The sequence below is a fragment of the Canis lupus genome, chromosome 6 (genome assembly GCF_011100685.1).
Source record: "Canis lupus familiaris isolate Mischka breed German Shepherd chromosome 6, alternate assembly UU_Cfam_GSD_1.0, whole genome shotgun sequence".
In the NCBI taxonomy this organism is placed as follows: domain Eukaryota; kingdom Metazoa; phylum Chordata; class Mammalia; order Carnivora; family Canidae; genus Canis; species Canis lupus.
This window is the reverse complement of record NC_049227.1, coordinates 20,438,030-20,460,433: the sequence shown is the minus strand read 5'-3', so window position 1 is coordinate 20,460,433 and position 22,404 is coordinate 20,438,030. Positions and strand designations below refer to the sequence as shown.

The window sequence follows — 22,404 nt, the reverse complement described above, 5'->3', positions numbered from 1 at the left end:
GTGCATGTGTGTGTATACGTGGAGGGGGGCAGGTGCACACACACACATGCATACACATGCCCAGAGGCTGGAGTTTGGCTGGGCAGGTGTAACCTGGCAGTCCCAGCCCCACCGTTCTCCTGGAAAGCCTGTCACTAGAGCCCCTCAGCCGCTCCCAGAGGAGCTGAATATGAGGAAGCAACCTGACCACCCCAAGAAATGAGAATGGGACCACCGGTGTCCCCGGCCTATGAAGCCAGAAGGTGGCAGGGAGGGCCACTGAGAAGACAGCAGGCCGTGACCTGATGGCACCAAAAGGGGTATATCTGGCCTGACTCCTGCAGTCTGTCTCAGGCCCCATAGACAAGGAGAGTTTCATGTGGGAGCCAGAGGTTAAGGGTATGTCTGGGAAAAGAGATAACGTGCAAAGGTGCAAAGTGATGCTGCAGAAGGCATCTCTGCAGAGCGGAGGAGACAGACAAGGACACTGGGGGCAAAGAGAAAGGAGTGTCCCACACGCCGAGCGCTCCCTCTGTCCCAGGCATCGGTCCACTGGCTTTGACACACATGGCTGTGTTTAATCCCAGAGACACTGTTCCGAGAACACGCACACCCTGCATCTGCCTTTTGCAGACTCTGTGCCCTGAGGCTGCTTGTTGTGTCCTTCTTAGCTTTAATTTCCACGTCCACAGAACTGGAACACTCACACTATGAAATGGGGTAGCACACACAGGATTGCTAGGTTGAGTCCTGGCTCTTCAAATTCTTGGGCTGTGTGACAGGTGGCATGTCACTTAACCTCTCTGCTTTAATCTTCTCCTATAGACAAATAGCACTAACCTAACTCCTAGGGCCCTGTGAACCGTGTGAGGAAATGGTAAGAAAACACCTGGTTTCATACCAGGCTTCTAGTAAACAGCACATTTCCACTCTCATCATTCTTCCTAATTATTACTTAATAATTTTGCTAATAGGTTTCTCGTGAATATATATGCATGACACATCTATCTAGCTATTAAGTGTCCACTTTATGAACACTTAATAAATCCATTTCTTTTTATTCCCTCGCCCCTAATTTTCATGACTTCACCGTGGGCAATTTTACAGAAAGTGGAACTGGGACTCAGAGTAGTTGAGACACTTCCCCAAGATCACATAGCCAAAGTGAGGACTGGAATGGGATCCATTTGGAGGGCCAGTGTTCTCCTTGAAAGGAAGAGCTGAGGAATTCATAGGAAATCTTCTGACATTAGGATGTTTGGGATCCTCTTGTCTGCCCCAAGGTATCACTAATCGTTGAGCCATGTCCATGGTGGCCAGGATTTCCCAAGGTGCATGGGCCAATAAATATTGGGATGGTTGTAGGCAAAGCGTTTGGGGCTCTTCCCAGGGAACCGTCCATTCCTTTCTCTGCAGAGGAACATGGAAAGGGCACATCTCATCTCCCCCACAAATAGGATTGTCCAGGACCAGTGAGATCCAAAGGACTGAACTCATAAATGCAACTGGATTCATAAAGGTGACCTAAGAATCCTTCAGCACCAAACAACAGTCCTCCCCAGGGAGACCTGGTCAAAGGGTGGGGGGAGGTATGCAGAAGATTTATACCACCATCCAAAGGCACACGATCCTAAATAATCATAAGAGATTTTAATTTGGAAGTTGCCAACAATAACACCAACACCTCCAACAATAACAAAGAAGAATGAGTAAAACTGAATTATAGGAAGAAGTGGCATGATGCCAGAGAGAGCTGGAAAGCCCTTTGCCTCCCTGGTCCCCTTCACCCTGACAACCACCAGAAAGGACATGTGACAAGTCCACGGTGGGGTTGTGAGGTCATGGAATCGAGCCTTACTTCCTGGGCTAGGTCTGAAGTCAGCAACGACTCTCACCAAGCATACAGAACCAACAGTGCCCTTGAGAATGCCTTAAGCTACCCATCCACTTCAGTCTGTGCGGTCTTACTTCTACAACCCCGTAACATTTTTCCTAGGCACAGTCAAGTTTGGGAACCTTTAAGTGAGGCTGAAATAAAGAAGTAAAACCAATGTCTCTGCAGTGTTACGGACATTTAAACCATTCCACCTTCTAGATGATTAACCCATCCCTAATAAAGATGAGGAATGGACAGGAAATGGCAAAGCATTTTCCATCACTTGTGATGTTTGCCTTGATCTATGGTGATACTAAGCCTCTGTATCTTTGCTGCAAGCTCTCAGGTGTGTTGCTAGATGGATTAATCAACAGATATATAGAAAGCATCTAGCACAGGATCTGGTACGTAATGGATATTCAATGAATGTTTGTCGGATATAAATCATGCCTGATTAGATCCACGTGCCTACTGTCTTTTCTTCGAGTAGCAGAGACCTGGGCCAGCTGCTTCCTGCTTTTCCAAGGTTGTCTTTGTTATTATGGCCCATCTTCCTTGTCCTTGGGCATTGTTTTCCTGACACTTGGATATACTGTGGTGCCCAGGCCTCCTTCTTCTGCTGCTGGGGACCTGCCAGGCAAATAGCAAATTGAAGGAGGATGCTGTGAGCCTCAACCATAGATCCAGACAGAAGGTACCCAGTCCTGGAGGCATGCCAAAGTGAAGTTAGTCATGGAACGTTCAGGTTGCCATTCGAAAGGCTAAGAATCCTAGATACCAGCCCTGCAATATCACGAACATGTAGGGAGGACGAAGAGGGAAACTGGCATTTGTGAAGTGTCCATCGTGTGCCCAAAAATTTCACCCAGAGAGAATTCAAACCAAGGACTCCAAATACAAGTGGAGTCCAGGAAGCAAAAATTTCAAGAAGGCAGTTTTTTCAAGAAACATTAATTGAGTGCCGCCATGTGGCAAGTGCTGCTCTAGATGCGGGGATACAGCCATGAACCAATAGAATGAAAACCCCGCCCTCATGGGGGTTTAAATTCTACTGGAGGATTACATTATAGAACTAGAAATGATAGAGCAGTAAGAGATAGGAGGTGTTTTTTTTTTTTTTAAGATTTTATTCATTAGAGAAAGCTTGAGGGAGCACAAGTGGGGGGAAGGGCAGACGGAAAGGGAGAAGCAGACTTCCCACTGAGTGGGAAACCCACCCTGGGCGAGGCTCCATCCCAGGACCCTGAGATCATGACCTGAGCCCAAGGCAGATGCTTGACCAATGGAGCCACCAGGAGCTCCTGAGATGGTAGGAGGTTTTGGATGCAATCTGGAAACGCCGAGCCGAGGTCCTTGGTGATCATTTTCATGCTCTGAGCATATTGTGTGGGGCAACTTGGATCCTCTCAAAGGAACCAGAATAGGGTGAGCACAGCAGATGGTATTCTGGGACTTCTAGAACGCTCCTCCTGAGGAGCGTTTTGTTCCAGGGTCTGACTTTGTCCCTCCCTGACCCTATTCATGGCTTCATTTCCCTCAGCAGAAAATATGTGGCAAAGCATTGGTCATAATGAGTTTCTCCACAGGACAGTTCCCAGTTCTGTTTGGCTTACACTGAGAGGCAATGTGAATTTGATCATGCAGGAATCGTGAGAATGTCACTAAGAGACCTGCCACAGCTAAGCAATCTGGCTCTCGCTGCTGCATGTCCAGCCACCACTGGCCTGGGGCCTCAGATCTGATGAGTTCATCACATCTGGCCAGGTAGAGGCTCTAGGTATTGGCTCTAGATCCTGCCATGGGAATATTGTCTTAATATATTAGCTTAGGTTTTCCAGAGAAATAGAACCAATAGAAGATTACCTCTGTGTGTGTGTGTGTGTGTGTGTTTGAGTGTGACAGAGACAGACTGAAGGAGAGCATAGCAAAAGGAGGGAGGGAGAAAGATTTATTATAAGGAATTGTCTCACACCATTATGAAGGCTGAGAAGTCCCAGTCTGTGCGGTAAGATGGAAACTCAGGAGAGCCACTTGATGGAAGTTCTAGTCTAAGTCTAGAAGTCCAAGAACCAGGAAAGATGAACAGTATAAATTCCAGTCTGAAACCAAGTCCAAAGTCACAAGAAGACCAGTGTTCCAGCTTGAAGATGGTCAGGGGGAGAGAGAGAGAAAGAGTGCTTTCTCACGTAGCATTTTTGTTCTATTCAGACCTTCTAGTCTTCAAACACAACACATTGGGTAGAACAATCTGCTTAAATTTATTCAAATTACATCACATCCAAAAATACCTTTACTGACACACCTGGAAATAATGTGTAACCAAATACTTGTGGCCTAATTGAGTTGACATCATAGAATTAAGCATCACACTTATATACCTTAGGATCACTAGGATATATGATACTTGGTGCATAGTAGGTGCTCAGTAAATGTTTATTGGATGGATGGGTGGATGGATGGATGGAGGGTGGATGGATGTGTGGATGATCATGGTAGACATATGGAAGTTTGGGTGTGTGGATGATGATAGGTGGGCAGACAGACGGACTGATTGATGGGTAAAGAAGAAAGGGTTTGATAGTGGTGAAATAACTTGGCTCAGGTCAAACATGTGGTATACAGCAGAGCTAGGCTTTGAACCCGGGCAGGTTGGACTCCATCCTGGTACTCAAACTGTGAGATGAACTGGAGCAAATGTTGCTCCAGCAGTCAATGGGGGGAGAAAAGAAAAGAAAGCCAACATGCATTCCACATCTGTCATCCTCAGACACTAGTATAAGTGTATTCACACTCATTCATTCATTCATCCAACAGTTGTTCACTGGGGGCCCGTGATGGGCCAAGGGGTAGGAACAAAGAAGCGAGCAGGACAGACAAAACTCCCTGTCCTTAGGGAATTCCAGTGCAGGAGGCAGATAGTACATAAATAAATAAATATATATGAGTCCTTGGTGATAAGAGTCAGGAGGAAAGAGAGAGGGAGGGAAGCGTGTAGGGATTAATCTGTAGAGGCAAGAAGGGGCTCCTCGAGAAGGAGAAAGTACAAGAACTCTGGAAGTTGGGGATCCCTGGGTGGCTCGGTAGTTTGGCACCTGCCTTAGGCCCAGGGCATGATCCTGAAGTCCCGGGATCAAGTCCCACATCGGGCTCCCGCATGGAGCCTGCTTCTCCCTCTGCCTGTGTCTCTGCCTCTCTCTCTCTCTCTCTCTCTGTCTCTCATGAATAAATAAATAAAATCTTAAAAAAAAAAAACAAAAAAACTCTGGAAGCCAAGTGGACACTGGGCAGAAGGATGTTCCCGTCTAGCACAGAATCCCATTTTCGAACAGTGGTGCCTGAAAGACATTATTATTCCCGGTCTTACGAATGAAAAAGTATGATTATTTAATGTTGGGCACCTCCTTCAAGGTCACAGAGTGGCGGCATATTTAGAACACGTCTGTATACTCTCAACTCCAAATGCTACAAGGCGGGGGTCTCTCCGATCCTCCAGATCCGTGCTCATGGGCAGGTGCCTTCTCAGTTCCCTGAGGCTTCTAAAGGTGACGTTGTTGCCCTAGATTTTTAGGACCACAGGGCTCATGACGATAGTCTGAGGCACTCATTGGCACCCTCCTTTACACCTGCTCCCAATCCGTGGAGCAGTGATACAATAACGAGAAAACTCTTCCACTCTGATTTATGAAAATTAGTCCCATCGCATTATTTTCATGCCTCGTAAATCTCCCCCGACCGAACTGGAATCATTAGCACAGGCCTAAAAGAAATTTACTGGAACTGCCACCTGGCATCATAGAGAGCCTTGTTCTTCCTCTAACTCCTTCATTACTGTTTTCATTAGTATCATATTATCTCGTGCGATCCTCTTAATAGTCTTAATGGTCTTTTGAGGTAGTTAAGGAAGCCATTATCATCCCCATTTTGCAGATGGGGCAATGGCAGCTCTCTCGCCCAGCCAGGGCTGAAGATAGGAGACGAGGGCTGGGGCCTAGTGGTCTTCCAGTTTAGAAATGGAACTGCCATCTGCCTGGTTACCAGCGCCCGAAGCTTGGGAGTCATCCTGGCTGTCACCACGTCCCTCACTGCTCATTTCCAGTCTGTCAGCAGACCCTGTTTACCCCAATATGTATCTCCAACCCCACCCCTACTCATCCTCATCTCTACTTGCACTCACCAGGCCAAGGTACCATCTTGCTGCATAAGCAGCCCTCTTGCTTCCGTTGGCCTGTCCGTCCCCGACACAGGAGCTTAGGTGGACTCTTAGAGACTTGACACCCCCACCATCCCTCCACTTTCATGGATTTCTAGTGAAATCCAAACACCTGGGCCCTGCCTCCCCTCTTCTGTAGCCTCTTGTCAGAACCCTTGCTGGTTATACATGGCCAATAGGCTATTTTTTATGTCCTTGGCTCAGGACCCCAAACACATACTAGTTCTCATACCTAGGACACTGCTGGCTCAGGCTTTTCTTGGGATTAGCTTTCTCTTCCTTTGGATCTCAGCTTAAAAGTCTGACACCTGAGTATGGGCGTTTCCCAGCCATCTCCCACATTAAAGCCTGTAAGTTATCAATCCTACCTTTTGTAATGTGTTCATGGTCTGTACCACTGTGTGTGTGTCGCCTCTGGAGAGTAGCTTCCATGGGGGCAGAGAACTGGTCTTCTGTCCCAATGTGCAGGACACAGGAAGTGCTCAATAAACACTTGCAGAGTAGGTGAGTGAACTTAAATAGGGTGGAATGAAACATTATGCTGGTTAAATGTATTAGTAATCTGTATATTCCTCTATCTTCCATATGATTCCTATTAATTTTCTTGATACTTTTTGCAGATAGAAGATAGATAGATAGATAGATAGATAGATAGATAGATAGATAGATGATAGATAGATGTAGATGGAAAGTATCTAGAGATGGAAAATCCTCAATCACTGGTTATTGGATGGATGGATGGATGGACATATGGTTTTTACTTTGTGATCTCACATACTTTTTATAGCCAAGTTACCAAGCTTATATGCCTTTTCTAATTGCCTCCCACCCTTTCCTTCCGCAATATCCTCTCTGTCTCCTTTCAAATCTGTTTCGGGGTTATATTCTCTTCACAGACAAGAAATTCCTATGTGATCCCAATAGTAAGGCCTTACCATGATAACGTGGGTTGTTTTCTGAATGTATTGCCTTTCTTTTGGTAGCAGTTTCCTTCTTGCAAGGATATAAGGGGAGGGAAAGCTGTGTAATACAAAAGCATATTGTACCTGCAAGCATAGTTGATTTATATATACAGAAAGTGATTCGATTCAGGGTGGCTGAGTCAGTATAGCAAACAATTCTAAAATGGGCTCTGGCACTCGAAAGCATGAAATCATGCAAGAATCCAGTCTTAGTCAGGTCCCGTGGTTGTCACAGTTAGCATTTTCCTGATCAAGAAGGTCTCCACAGTATTGGGCATAATCATCACCCAGGATCCCTCCTTCTGGTATTTTCTCTTGCTGGGACATTTGTCATTAATCCTCCAGGCTCTCCAAAGGGGATCCTTTGAATTCTCCATGTTGCTGCAGGGAAAAGGCTATGGGTTTCTTATTAGTCTCACCATCATTTCTCTCTTTTTCTTTCTCCTCTGGTGTTACCAGTTTCTCCCTATCCACTTCTTCACATGGCAACAAATCAAGCAAAGTAAAATACCATTCCTTGAAACAGCTGTCCCTTGGGCAGCATATCTAGTCCATATTAGACTCAGTATCTAGTCCATACAAAACAAATACATTCCACCACCATCCACCAATCGCCATGCATTATGTGCGCCTGCCACCTCTCTTGTATAATGTTGGGTGATTTACTCTCTCTGGGTTTTAGATCATTTGGTCGTGTTCTTTTTCTAGAGGACAGAGTGTAAGAAAATAAATACTCATATGGCATTTTTTTGCTCACTACAGTTATTGGGCAGAGGGAGGGAAAGTGTCCTCCCCACAGTGATTCAGAAGTCCAGGTTCATGGTGATTCTGACACTTTATACATCCAGCTTCCAAGGCTTCTCCAGGTATAAACACATACCATGCAGAAGAGGAAATAACATGGAGGATCACTGATGGGAAATTTTTATAGGGCAGATCTAGGAGTGAACATATCACTTTAATTCATGTTCCATTGGCTAGAACTCCATCGTATGACCACATCCAACTGCAAGGGAGGCTGGAAAATGTATTCCAGTTATCTGCCCAGGAGAAGGAGCAAATGGGTTTTGGAGAGTAACTAGCCTAACTCTGCCACTCAGAACTGGATATTTTAAAAACAATAAAGAAGACATTATCATCATCATCATCAAAGAGGAACCTAGGCCCAAGACATAAAGTAAAATGGAAGAGAACACACCACTGGTACAGCAAAAAGTTGTAGGGCCTAGATTTGAATTTAGGTTTATGTGACTCCAACTCAGTTTTCTTCTTGGGAAATCACAACCCTTCTCTAAGAAAAGAAAAGATCTGACTCCGGAACTCACAAAATAGCTATGAAAACTGTTGTTGGCTGCCAGAAGTGTGTGGAGTAAAAGTTTCATTGGCCTCGTAAGATGGGCAGGAGCTACCCTGGGCATCTTGGTTGGAAGCACTTAACCTTCATCTCCATATATCTTCTCCATAAGTGCATTGACTTAATTCCTTCATATGAATCCTTCTGGCTATTTTATTTGCTCCCCATGAATGAGACTTTGGTACCTGGTTAATCGAAACCTCCCCATCTTAATTAACCTAACACCTTTTTGCCTGGCAATAAACTTAGTTAAAGACCATATCATGTAAAATTCAGTACCCTTGAGTGTTTCACATCCATTTGTGTATCCAGTTCTTTTTATCCCTGGAAACCAAATTTTAAAGAATGTTTTTTTTTTTTTAATCAATGTCACTAAAAACTACTTAAAGTGTTTGAAAGTAGCTAAAATGCAAGGCAACGCCCACACCAATATAGAGAAAGCCCATTTTCATAAAATGTGCAAATTTGATAAATACACGTGCATGTGTGCACATACACAAAATACAAAGTAATATTAGAATACTTTTAAACATATTGTTTAAATTCTTAAAATTCCATAAAGGTAATTGAAAGAGGAAAAAGAAAAAGAATAGTAAATTTGACTTGGTTTAGAACTTCTCCAAGTAAGTATGATTTTCATGACCTAATTATTATGTGAGCTATCCATTAAGAAAAGTTGGTTTAAATAAACTGGCTTGGTTGAGTCATATGTAGACCTTAGTATTATCTTGTTTGAAGGTATCCCTTCCTCTGGTACTACTGACTAAGTCACCTTATCATATGCTGGGGGACCAGACTGCCCTCATGGACGCTCAGGGCCCCTACCTCTCTCCACCAATCCATCCCCATCACCACTGTATTCTCTCTAGGCTCCATGCTGGCAGCCGTAATGGCCTTGCCTACTGTTTGTGATTGACAAGGATTGATAAAGGATAGTAGGCTAGTGAGCTCCATGATTTGGGCTCAATCTTCTGACTTGAGGAAGTGACTGAGCAAAGAATGACCATTCTGTTCCATCACTACTTGTTGAAGTGTCAGCGGATCCCGTTTTTAGAAACTGTCCTCGAGGCTCCTGAACAGCACCAGGATTCAGTCCTCAGACATTTTTTCTATTTTCACCCACTGCCTTTATGAGCTCAGCCAGTTTCAAGGCTTTAAATACTTCTTATGTGCTGATTTCCAAGTCATAGCTCTCCATACAAACCTGTTAACTCTAGACTGGTAAATCCAACTGCATTCTCAACACCCCCACTTGGATGTCTAAGAAGTGCCTCAAAATCAAGATGTCCAAAAGTAAACTCTTCATTTTGCAGCTCCCCAAACTCCTCTTCTTTGTGAGTCTTCTTAGAAATTGTTGGGTGGCTCAGTGGTTGAGCATCTGCCTTTGTTTGGATCAGGTTGTGATCCCAGGGTCCTGGGATTGAGTCCTGCATCAGGCCGCTGCAGGGACTCTGCTTCTCCCTCTGCCTATGTCTCTGCCTCTCTCTGTGTGTCTTTCATAAATAAACAAACAAACAAACAAACAAATAAATATCTTTTTTAAAAAGGATATGGTTGGGGGTGCCTGGGTGGCTCAGCAGTTGAGCACCAGTTAGCCAGAGACGTTTCTTATTGCTGTTGAAAACCAGTGTTCTCACTGATGGACTGAAACACACGTGTATGGGTCAAAGGAAGAACCAAGAGCTAAACATTGAAAGAACTGCAGGATGTGAGGACAAAGGGGCCTCGTTCAGAGTCACCGAGCTGAGGCCAACTTCTCTGATTGGCGCAGGGACGTGGAAACATACATTCAGTCCCCTGTCTTTGGCTCTGGGGATATTCAACAGTGAGGGTAAAGAAAGGCCCAGACCAATGATCTGCTTAGAAACTCAGAGCAAACAAGTGAGCCGGAGGACAGTGAAAACAGACAGCTTTCTTCCTGTGCTGACCCCCTAGCACAGATGGGACAGAGGCAAGATGTCATGGGAACTCTTCCCAGGCCTCTCCCCTTAACCTTCAGTGTCACCTTCCTGCTTACCCTCTCCTCTGCTGAGTGTGGACTGACCTGTCAGGTCCCATGTGCATGAACGTAGGCAAAACAAAAACATCAACAAATGATATGTCACACCGGCATGTGCTGTTCTGCAGCCCCTTGTCTATGTAGAATGTTGTCTTCACAGTTTAGACCAGCTGCCAGGGGTCAGTTATTCCCTCTTCTGGCCTCGCCATGCCTTTAACAGACTTTTGTCTACATCAGCTCTCATCACATTGCAGCATGAAATGTGTTTGGTGCAAGAGTCAGAAAATCCTGGATTCCTGTCTCAGCCTGGTGGCATATTATGTGGGTATGTTTGTGGGTGGGTCATTCTCTGAGCCTCATTTTTCTTGGTAAAATGAGTAAAATCATAGAGCTTATTTTCCAGAATTAGAAATGAAAGGATGTGTTGTCATAGAAATCACCTAGCAGATCTACATTATAAAGCACTGTAAATCTGAATCTAAATCTACATCATAAAGCATATGTGATAGATGCTTAATCATAATGAACCAGCTTCCCCTTGCTTCTTTGCATATCAAGGGTGGCATTGAATAGTGGTTCACAAGCTGCCCTAGTGGAATTTTGTCAGCTGTGACACTTTGGACCAATCATCAAACTGATCTGTCTGTGCCTTGATTTCCTTATCTGTAAAATAGGGATAAAGGCGATTTTCACCCCAGAGGATTGTTGTAAGGAGTAAATGAGCTTAGTTTTACAAAACACTTGGAGCAATGCCTGACAGGTAGTAAGATCTCAGTATATATTAATGACAGACATTTGTTAGTATGAATAGGTTTCAGGTATCATTGGGGATCTCCCAAATAAGCAGGATCAGGAACGAGTGATATTGAGCGGCATCTTCTAGGACGTAGCTGAGTCTCTGGTTACAAGTGATCAATCTGAAGTTGCTTTTCTTTTTTTAATATTTATTTATTTATTCATGAGACACAGAGAGAGGCAGAGACATAGGCAGAGGGAGAAGCCGGCTTCCCGCAGGAAACCCGATGTGGGACCCAATCCCAGGACCTCAGGATCATGCCCTGAGCCGAAGGCAGACGCTCAACCACTGAGCCACCCAGGTGCCTCTGAAGTTGCTTTAGTGAATGAATGAGTAAACAGCCGGGCCGTGAGTATCGGTGCCCAGTGGGCTCAGGTCTTGCACACTGAGAGGCATCCCACTTCCCAGCCCATCCCGGCCCGGCTGCTCCAGCCCATCCAGAAGACACAGAACCCTTTAGAATAGGAAGAAGTAAACATGTTGGGGGCTCGATGAAATGCAGGATGAAGCTGGGAAGATGACATCACAAATAACCCCTAGAAGAAAAGAAACTCAGGCTCGTGCAGTGCACTCTCTGGCAAAACGAAGTGTGATTTACTCCTGCAAATTACCAACTGTAAAATATTTACAGCTAATTCGCTCTACCTTCCAGGGTGGCAGTGGCAGAGGGAGGCAGGTTGTTTCGGTAGTAAACTGGGGATGCAATTTCCACCTCACCGGCCCTATTTCCTGCGGCAACCTCGGGCGACAGCGTCATTTATAGCTTCCACGCGTACAATCCTTTCTGCATGTGCGTGATCTCGATTACAGGCAGTTGAGGTTTGTGTGGTAGGCATTATGCATTTATGAGCCAGAGCAAACATTTACTAGTGCTAGTAATTCGTCTAGGGGCGAAGGAAGAGAAAGGGCGGGAGCAGCCGGGCGCGGCACTGGTTCCCTGACGGGGGGGTGGGGGGGTGTCACAGATCTGTGGGGGCTGCAGAATCCGCACACAGGTGGGGAAGAAAGGTCCCGTCCATCTGGAGGCACCTGGTCTGTGAAGCTCATCTCCTGGCATGTTGGTCTCCCATCCATGAGATCAACGTACAAGTACCCCGAGGCACAGTCCTTGGACCTTTGCTCATCTCTGTATACGTTAGCATATGCCATCTGTCTGTGTTGTCACTGTCCAAATATTTCTCCACCCAGATCTCTCCCAGACTCAGATAGTCGTTGCTTACCTGGCCTTTCCATCTGGAAGTCCACAAGGCCTCGTGAACGTGACATGTCTGAGCCAGAGCTCCTGACGTTCTCCCCACCTCACACCCAGATCTTTCCTCGGTGTCTTCCTCCAACTCAGTAAATGACCTGGAGCCACCCTGACATCTCTTTGCCTCTTATGCCCCACGTGTGATCCATCAGTGGGTTCTCCTAGCTTTCTTCCAAATATGTCCTGGATCTGCCCTCTTCACCACCCCACTGCCATCTCTCTCTTCCCTGGACTGTGGCAGTGGATTCCCTGTGGGTTTACCAGCTTCTGCATCAGGAGTGTAGTTCATTATGAGGCATCAGGTAAAGGGGTTCTGGAAAATTATAATTCAGACCATGACCTTCTGCCCTCTGCTCAAAAGACTCCATGGATTTCCATCACACTCTGAATAAAGCTTCATCATCAGGCCTTCTGATGCCCCTCTGACCTCATCTCCTGACACAATGTCCCCCCCCCCTCACGGTCTCCAGCCCCACACGGCCTTCATCTTTGTGTGCACAGTAAGAACACTCCTACCTCAGAACCTTTGCACTGACTGTTTCCTCCACTTAGGATAGGCTTCCCTTAGAGAGCCATTCAGTTTGATTTTTCACTTCCTTTATATGTGAATTCTCAGGTAGAGGAGGATTTTTTAAACAAGAAACAAATGAGCTAAGCACAAAATTTTGACCAGTCCAAGAACGTGATAAATTGAGCCACAAACTGGGAGAAGATATGTAACAGAGAAAGGAATAGTACCCAGAATGTACAGAGAACTCCTACAAATCAAAAAAAAAAAAAAAAAAAAGACAATCCAATAAAAAAATGGGCAAAAGAGAATACATGCCTCACTCAGCAGAAAACACAAATCATCAATAAACAAAAATGTTTTCAAGTTCAGAGAAATTCAAATGAAGGCAGTAGCACAAATTAAGTCACAATGAGGAAGATGAGTATAAACTCGTAGGCACAGGTGAGGGAAGATAACCTACTACTTATAAGAGTGACTGTCACAGAGCACATAGCTCAGTGTTGCTCTCGTCTGGAAAATACTCTGAATACCTTATACCAGGAGGCATGTGTAAGGAGTTATAAAGCCATGTTATTTATAAAGTAAAAATCTAGAAGTAACCCCCCATGTCCATCATTAAAACATGGATAAATAATGCCATATTCAGGGGCACCTGGGTGGCTCAGCTGGTTAAACAGCTAACTCTTGGTTTCAGCTCAGGTCATGACCCCAGGGTTGTGGGATGGAGCCCCATGTCAGGGTCCATGCTCAGAGGGGAGTCTGCTTCAGGATTCTCTCTCCCCCTCTGCTCCTCCACCACTCAGGCATTCTCTCTCTCTCTCTCTCTCTCTCTCTCTCCCCTTCTACTCCCCCCCATAAATAAATAAATAAAAAATTTAAAAAGTAATGCCATATTCACACGATAGGATATTATATACCAGTAAAGATGAATTAACAAACACTAAATGCAACAGCATGAATAGAGTTTACAAAGATATCGCCTATTTTTAAAAAATCAACAGAAGACTAAATCCAGCATTAACACAATTTTTAAAAACCAACAAACCCAACAGTGTGTTGTTTAGAAATGCAGTGTACGACATACACACACACAAGAGAATGACAAACACAAAATTCGAGAACCTGGAGTCTTAGTCTTTAGGGCAATCTGAGCCTGCTTGGTCCCTTTGGGTGGGTGGGGATCAAATAGTTTTGGTCAGTTAGCAGAAAGGATGAGAATCATTTCCAGGATGAGCATTTCATTGCCATGTGACATTTTCCAGAATGTTCCCATACTTGCTGTCCTTCTCCCTCTACCCCCTTTCTCCCTCTCATGCATCCCTCTGGCACAGCATCTGGCAGTGTTCGAGACGGTGGGAGCTTCGCGTGCAGGTGCAGTATCAGGAACTTAGCGGTTCACGTGTGTTTATTTTTGTATTGTATATATAAAATTGTGTCTACACACTCATATGTACACACACACACACACACACACACACACACACACACACACACACATTCCAGAGAAGCCACACAGAGGAGAAGGCCTTTGGATCGGACGTGCTCTGAACAAAAGTTGGCCAAAACAGTGGGCAGGAATGTAAGGGTGTTTCAGGAAATCGGAACATCGTATGTAAGTAAAATTGAAGATCGACAAAATCTTATACCCAGAAAATGGCAAGAAGTTCCAAGAGGCTCAGATGCAGGATGTGGGGGGCACATGGCGGGACTGGCTAGAACACAGTGCTCCCCACTGAGGAGCTGAAGTGCCCGGGTCAGCAGAGCCTGGCTAATATTTATTCTTGCCAGCAGACCTTTCTTTTGAGTTTTGTCCCTCTCCTCTTTCTTCTCAGCTGCACCTAACCGCATTAATTTCCGCATGAAATTCTTTTCACGCAACTAGTTCTCAATGCCAAAAGTTCATATGAAACTCCACCTGTTTCTGGTGCTGCCAGGGGCACAAGAATTCCTGGCAAAGGCATGTGAGAACATCTGGAAAACGCAGGGGGTTAATCTGGTCCAACTAAGCAAACTTTTCCTGGGAGCCTATTTTGGCCTTTTTCCCAAGGAACTCACAGTCTAGTAGAGCAAACAAGGAAATACGTATGTGCCATATGGTGTGGTGAGTCAATAATGGAAACGGAGAGTTAGCGGGCACCAGAGGAGGCAAGTGTCCCTTCAACGTGGGGAAAGCAGGCCACCTGAGCTGAGTCCTGAGGATGGTTATCAGTGATAAGAGTTGGTGGAAATAAGACGTTCAGTACCTGTACGAGCTGGTGAGGGGATGTGGGTACTCCCTCATGTTGCAAATGGGCACATGATTTGGCATGACCACCACAGGGGACGACTTGCCGGTATTTATTAAAACTTTATACACAAACTCCTGGGATCCAACGATTCAACTTTTCTAGGGTTGTGTTAAGGATAAATACTCAAATCAGCATATGTCCAAGGATGCTCACGTCAGCCTTATCTGTCATCATAGAACATCCTTGACAACTGAAGGACCCTCTGCAGAAGGATGATGGGAATAAATAGTGATTTGCATATACCATCGAACGCAACATTCATTTTGAAATGAGATGCGCACTGATTTGGAAAGATCTCCAGAAATGTTATTGAGTTGAAAAGCCAGATTTCCGAAGGCTGTGTGGCGTATGGTACTGCTTGTGTCCACATTCCCACGCATGTGTGCACACTCGCCCCAAAGAAGACTCCCACTCAGAGCTCCGCGCAGGGGTGGTAAGCCGTGAGAATAATGATGAAGGAGTGTTGGCGTGATTGAAGGCAGATGTGGAGCAAGCCCTGGGGCAGGGGGCACATCTTTCCATAGAGGAGGCAGTGGTGTTTGTTTTTCTCGCACTAAGCCAGCCATTTGGACATGGAAAGAGACACATTTCCCAGGAATCAGAGCAGAATGTCTTCTCCCATTCAAAGTGTGTAGCTTTAAAGTTTACTGAGAACTTAGCCACAGAGGTTGGCAAGGAAGAAGGAAGCCTGTCCCTTAAGGAGTGTAGCAAATGTGTGTTGAGCTCTGGAATGGGACCGAAGTTCTTGTGTACTGGACAGTTTGGGTCCAGGCAGAAGAGGAGATCCATGGTCAGCGGGGGGGCAATGTCCTGCCTCTCTGTGATCTTTCAGCAAAAGTAGAATCTTATTTTTCCAGGGGTTCAGTGAGGAGGTCCAGGCAGGAGCCTGGAAAAGAACACCAAAGGGATAAGTACTCCTGAACACATTCTCCAAAAGTGGAGCTCTCTTACCATGTTGGTAAGGATTGCAGGATTATTGTGGGTAGATGTGAGAGGAAGAAGTATGTAGGCAATATAATCAGACATGCGACAAAGGCAGTGACTTTTTGTGTGCCCCTCCCCCACCAACCAGCAGCACAGATCCCACTCCCTGGACCTGAATCTTCCTCATGCTCCCTCCCCTACATGCTAGAACCTGGCTAAGCACTCTGAGTCTAGCCCCAGAGAAGTCTGGAAAAACATATAGATCCTCACTGAAGTAGATTGGGGTCAGTATATGCTTCTTCGATGGTGGTGAGTTAGAATGTTTTGCACAAGAACGGGCAGAAAGTCCCAGTCCTGTGGATAGAACCCAAATAGTAGAAATGGAGGTAAGACAGGATCTCCCAGGCAACAGGTACTCTGGCAGAGGCCATCTATTTTTTTCTGGGCTCCATCTGCTGGAGTCACTGAGAGTAGCTGACATATTCTCATCCTGAATGAGATACAGTTCTTACCTGCCAGGTGGAGGCCAATGGATGGGTGTGCTTGGCTATAGGAATTAAGAAAGAGTAGAACCATACAGTTAGAGATAGGGAAGAGACAATAATTCCCTCTCACTCTTTTTGAAAAGATTTCACTTAAATTGAAGGAGAAAATCTTATTGTGATGCTGATAGGTCTTTAACAGCTAACATTGGTAATTTCCTTTATCAAAAAGGAGATTCAGGGGGATCCCTGGGTGGCTCAGTGGTTTAGCGCCTGCCTTCGGCCCAGGGTGTGATCTGGTGTCCCAGGATCAAGTCCCATATCAGGCTCCCTGGATGGAGCCTGCTTCTCCCTCTGCCTGTGTCTCTGCATCTCTCTCTCTCTCTCTCTCTCTCTCTCATGAGTAAATAAATTTTAAAAAATTTTTTAAAAGGAGATCTCAGGGATCCCTGGGTGGCGCAGCGGTTTGGCGCCTGCCTTTGGCCCAGGGTGCGATCCTGGAGACCCGGGATCGAGTCCCACTGTCGGGCTCCCGGTGCATGGAGCCTGCTTCTCCCTCTGCCTGTGTCTCTGCCTCTCTCTCTCTCTCTCTCTCTCTCTCTCTCTGTGACTATCATAAATAAGTAAAAATTTTAAAAAAATAAATAAATAAATAATAAAAGGAGATCTCAGACTCACAGTCTAGGGCAGTCAGAGTCAGAGCTGGGGTCTCATCTGAAGCTCACCTGGGGAAGGATGGTTCCCAAAATTGTGTTGTTGTTGGCAGAGTTCAATTTCATGTAGACTATTGACTGAGAGCCTAAGCTTCTTGTGGCTGTTGACTAGAGCCTGTTGTCTGTTTCTTGACAAATGGACCTTTCCCTACTATGACTTGCTTCATCAAAGTCAATGAGAGAGAGAGAGCCAATAAAGATGGTTTGCTAACAAGACATGAGTCACAGTGTTACATCACAATTCATGGAAGTAATATCACATTCCCCACTGCCAAACTCTCTTGATTAGAATCAAGTCGTGGGTTCTGCTCATGCTCAGTGCTCAGTGTATGGAGATTACACGAGGGTGTAAATATAAGGAGGTGGGGATGTCTGGGAGTCTGTCTGCCCAGCAGTTGTAACTTTTTTTCCATTCAAGTATTGAATCAAATAAGGATGAAATTGATTTAAAGAAATATATTGAATCCATGATAACAAGAATGTAAGGGGATGTCCAGAAATGCCAGAGTGTGGCCCTGAGATTGAGAGATGCTCAAGGTTATCAGGATGTGTGAATCACAGTGCCTTTTCATTCATTCACTCATTGGTTCATTCATTTATCTGTCTGTTAGGGATCTCCAGAGAAACAGAACGAATAGGGGATGGGATAGTAGATAGCTGATATTTAGACAGACAGTAGATAGATAGAGAGACAGCTAGGGGGCGGGAGGAGAGATTGTTTATAGGAATTGCTGTTGGGATTATGAAGGCCAAAAATCCCACAGTCTGCCATCTGCAAGCTGGAGAACCAGAAAAGTGACTGGTGTAATTTAGTCCAAGTCTGAAGATCTGAGAACCAGGGGAACCGATGTTACGAATCACAGTCTGAGTGTGAAGGCTGGAGAAACAGGTATATTGAGGTCTGAGGGCATAAGACAGACAAAATGAGCAAAGTTACCCTTCCTCTGCCTTATTTGTTCTATTCAGACCCCCATTAAATTGGATGATGCCTACCCTCATTGGTGAGAGCAGATCTTCTTTGCTCGGTCTATTAATGTCAGTGCTAATCTCGCCCAGAAACACACTCACAGAAAAATAATGCTTTACCCTCTCTCTGGGCCTCCCTGAGCTCAGTCAAGTTGATGCATAAAATTAACTAAGCATCACATCTGTCCACTGGTCTGTCCATCTGTTTATTCATGGAACAACATCAGTCCGGTTCCATCCCTGCCCTGTCCTCTGGGGTTGCAGAGATGGGAAGGATGTGCTGCTGTCTTTCAAGGAGCCTGATTTAGTGATATGTTTCTAAATCCTAGCTGCTCATTAGAATCCTCTGGAGAGCTTTTAGAACATACCAGTGGCCAGACAGCATTGCAGACCAATTGAGTCAGAATCCGGGAGTGGGGCCCGAGGAATTCTAATATCCCTCCAGAGTCAAGGTCCTAGTGTGGAGACTTCATGGCATCTATCCACTTGGCTACAGAACTGGAGACAGAAATTGCTGAAGATACTGTGGGCAAGCTCCACAACCACAAACCAACCAGAGAAGGGAGCCTCTGGGGAGATCGTTGACTTTGAGGAGGGAACAGACCGAGCCCCACGCTGAACCCCAGTCCCTAGTCTTCATCCTTGAGTTTTTCCCTGACCTCCAGCATGAACTCTGGAACTGACCCATCAGTTCAAAGTCCAGACTCAGCTCTTCCTCTGCTTTACTGTTCCAGAGGCTGGAGACATGTGACTCTATATTACACGTGCATTTCACAATCGAGGTCTCACCATGTCTAACTGGTTGTCCTTTAGCGGCAAGAGTTGGCATCAGCATCTTCAACAGGGCAGGCTAAGCCTTTCCTACTTTGTCACCAGCTGGTGGCCAGGAGATGGAGACCTATCTGGCATCAGATTAAACCTTCTTTCACCTCCCTTGTCCTGCTCTGGCCTCTCTGGGTGCATGAAATGAGTGTGTATGTGAGTGAAAGTATGAATGTGCATATCCAAGAGGGCCATCCACTTATTCATTGTTCATTAGCTGCCTATTATGTACCCAGCCCTATTATAGGTAGATACAAAACCCAGTGGGGAAGATACAGTTCTGCCCTCATGAGGCTTGATTCCAGGTGAGGAGGCATCAGTCATCACGTGAACCAGTAAGCAAATTAGATCATTGTAGGTCTTGACCAATTTCATAAAGTGCAATGAAGAAAAAGCAGGACGGTGAGATAGAAAGCGACTTGGGATTGGAATGGCCAGGGGAAGCCTCTCTGACATAACTTTTAAGTGGTACGCAGACATCACAGGCATCATAGCTGATGGAGCAGACCGGCACTATCCAATAGGATGTTATGTGATCGTGTGTCTGCACCTCTGATGCAGTAGCCATAGGCCATCCATAGCTATTAAACACTGAGGTTTTCATCTTTAACTTTAAAAAAAAATTTTTTAAGCCCAACACAGGGCCCAAAGTCAAGGACCCTGAGATCAAGACCTGAGCCAAAATTATGAGTCAGATGCTTAACCAACTGAACCACCCAGGTGCCACAAACTTTAATTTTAGTTCATTTATATTGAAATAGCCACGTGGGGCGAGTGGCTTCCCTGTTGGACAGCACAGAGCCAGACATTTAATATAAGATCTGAATAGTGAGAAGAAGCCCGCTGTGCAGGGACCTAGGGGAATAGCGGGAGAGGATGACAACCAGTGCAGAAAGGAAGGAACCTGGAGGCTGGCGGCAGAGAGAGGGCCAGCAGTGCTGTGGCCTGGAGGAAATGGGGTTGATATTGAGTTCAGGGGCATATGCTATAGAGCCTTAGAGATCATAAAGAGGGGGGTAATTTTTTTTAATATAATGAGAGATGAGCAAAAGGATTTCAGCAGAGGAATGACGTAACGATGATAATGATAAAAATTGTAGCTAAGGTTTACGTAGATTTATTAAGTGGGCTTTATGTCTCATTCCATCCTCAGTAGCATCAATGAAATATTTGTGTTCTCACTGAAATCTCCATTTTTAGGCGGCGAAACTCAGGCACACAGAGGTTGAATACTATGCATTACAGTCCACAAGGGCCAGAATTCATATCTGAAGCTGGGCACTTGGCTCAGAGTCCATGCTCTTAAGCACTATGCTCTATTCCCTTCCTCTCGGCCAACGCAAGTGTTGGAAAATTCACTGTGGATCATTGTGGATGAAGGCACGGAGGGGAACAAGGCTGAGATGCCAGCACTCTGGACTCCAGAAGCAGCAGAGAAATGATAGAAAGAAGGGCTTACATTTAAAATATGTTTTAGAGGGCAGCGCGGGTGGCTCAGCGGTTTAGCGCAGCCTTCGGTCCAGGGCGTGGTCCTGGAGACCCAGGATTGGGTCCCACGTTGGGCTCCCTGCATGGGGCCTGCTTCTCCCTCTGCCTCTCTCTCTCTCTCTCTCTCTCTCTGATGAATAAATAAATAAAATCTTTAAAAAATATATGTTTTAGAAGTGGAGGCAACAGACAGGACTCCCTAAGGAATTGGGTTGCTGAGCAATGAGTGAGGGGAATAAGCAGTAGTGATGGCTCCTAGGTTTGGGGCTGAGTAACGGGGCGGGAGGTGCCCTTTCCGGAGGTGAGGGAGACTGAGGCCGGACTGACCGGGCTGGTGGGGAGGTGGCCGATGCTGCCCTGTGGTGCGCTGGGCAGGTCATAGGGGGAAACTCAGTGCCTCCGTTTGGGCACATTTTCCTTCCTCCCTTCCTTTATTTTTCCTTTCCTCATTTCCACCTTTGCTCTCTCTTCTCCTTCGTTCCCTCACTTCTCCCATCATGCAGCAAATATTTATTGAAATCTCTTGGCTTCTCGGCAGCGAGTGAGATGCAGGGGACGCAGCCACACACAGAAGTGCCAAATTGCCTTTCTTCTGTGGAGCGTGCTTTCTTTGGAGGACAGACGGACTCTACACAGGAACATAAACACATAAACAAGACAATTTCCAGATTCAAATAAGCCCTATGAAGTGAACAAAAGAAGCTGGTGTGGAGGAGAGAGTAGTTTTAGATGGTGCCTGGGGAAGGGGATTGTGCTCTGAACGAGTGATGTCTGAGCCAAAACCTGAATGATCAAGAGTCAATTATAGGAGGAGGAGGAGGAGAGTGTGTGTGTGTGTGTGTGTGTGTGTGTGTGTGAGAGAGAGAGAGAGAGAGACAGACAGACAGACAGACAGAAAGAGACCATGCAGCCTGATGTGCAGGGCTGTCTGATAATGCAAGAATCTTCCTTCCATCCTCATATATGGCGTGTGCATGTTTGTGTATACGTCTCTAGGTGTGTGCTGCTCTTCTTTCCTGTCTATCTGTCATTCCCCCATCTGCTATATGATCAGATTGATTGGTTTGAAAATCTGTTTCGTATTTCGTGCACCCCAAGCTGTGAAAGTCAGATCTAAATAGAGGCACAGTGGGGAGCACTAATTAATTTGTGATTGTACTTAACATCATTGAAGCTGGAGATCCTGATTTGGGGCTGCAACTTTAGGAAGGAGATATCTCAAGGACAACATGGAAGGCTCTGGCCGGGGCACTTTATAGAAGAGGCAGTCGGTCCTACCACCCTGGCCAAGTGTAGGGAAAACGGGGCTTCCAGGCTGCATTCTTAGAGCCAAGAGTACAAGTTTCCTTTGGCAACTATCTCAGTCCCAAGCAAACCCTAGAGCTGGAGCGTGGTGGTGAGAGGAAACATTGTCCCTCACAGGACCGTTCACACCTGTCCTTCGTGTAGATGGATGCTTCCATTTTGACCCAGTTCTTTTACAGGTTTCCAGGGCGAAGCATGAGTTAATGCAAACAACCCATTGACCAATAAAACAGCAAGTTGCTCTGGCCAGGTTCTTTCGATCACTAGGAGTGAGCACGTACACATCATTTGCACCTGGGCTAAACATTCGGTCATCTCATCATTGGCACGGGTCCTAGGTGGCATTCTCTGAGAATGCCTGATAAACAGGCTTCATACAGAATTAGCAGCAACGATCAACATATGTACTCTTCTCAGGGCTCTAGGACTGAGCCCTGTGTCAGGCTCAGTGGAGAGTCCGCTTGGGAGTCTCTCCCTCCC

At 45.7% G+C, this 22,404-nt stretch overlaps 1 protein-coding gene and 1 long non-coding RNA gene across 2 annotated transcripts in view; one reads left to right on the top strand and one right to left on the bottom strand.

Moving 5' to 3' along the window:
• Window positions 1-22,404, top strand: part of HS3ST4 (heparan sulfate-glucosamine 3-sulfotransferase 4) — a 433,209-nt gene that overhangs the window by 398,196 nt on the left and 12,609 nt on the right. The window lies entirely within an intron of this gene.
• Window positions 15,175-17,509, bottom strand: LOC119876362. Its single transcript, XR_005360774.1, has 3 exons — window positions 17,356-17,509; window positions 16,661-16,695; window positions 15,175-16,110 (listed from the first exon to the last, which is right to left on the bottom strand). It is a non-coding gene; the product is annotated as an uncharacterized LOC119876362 (long non-coding RNA).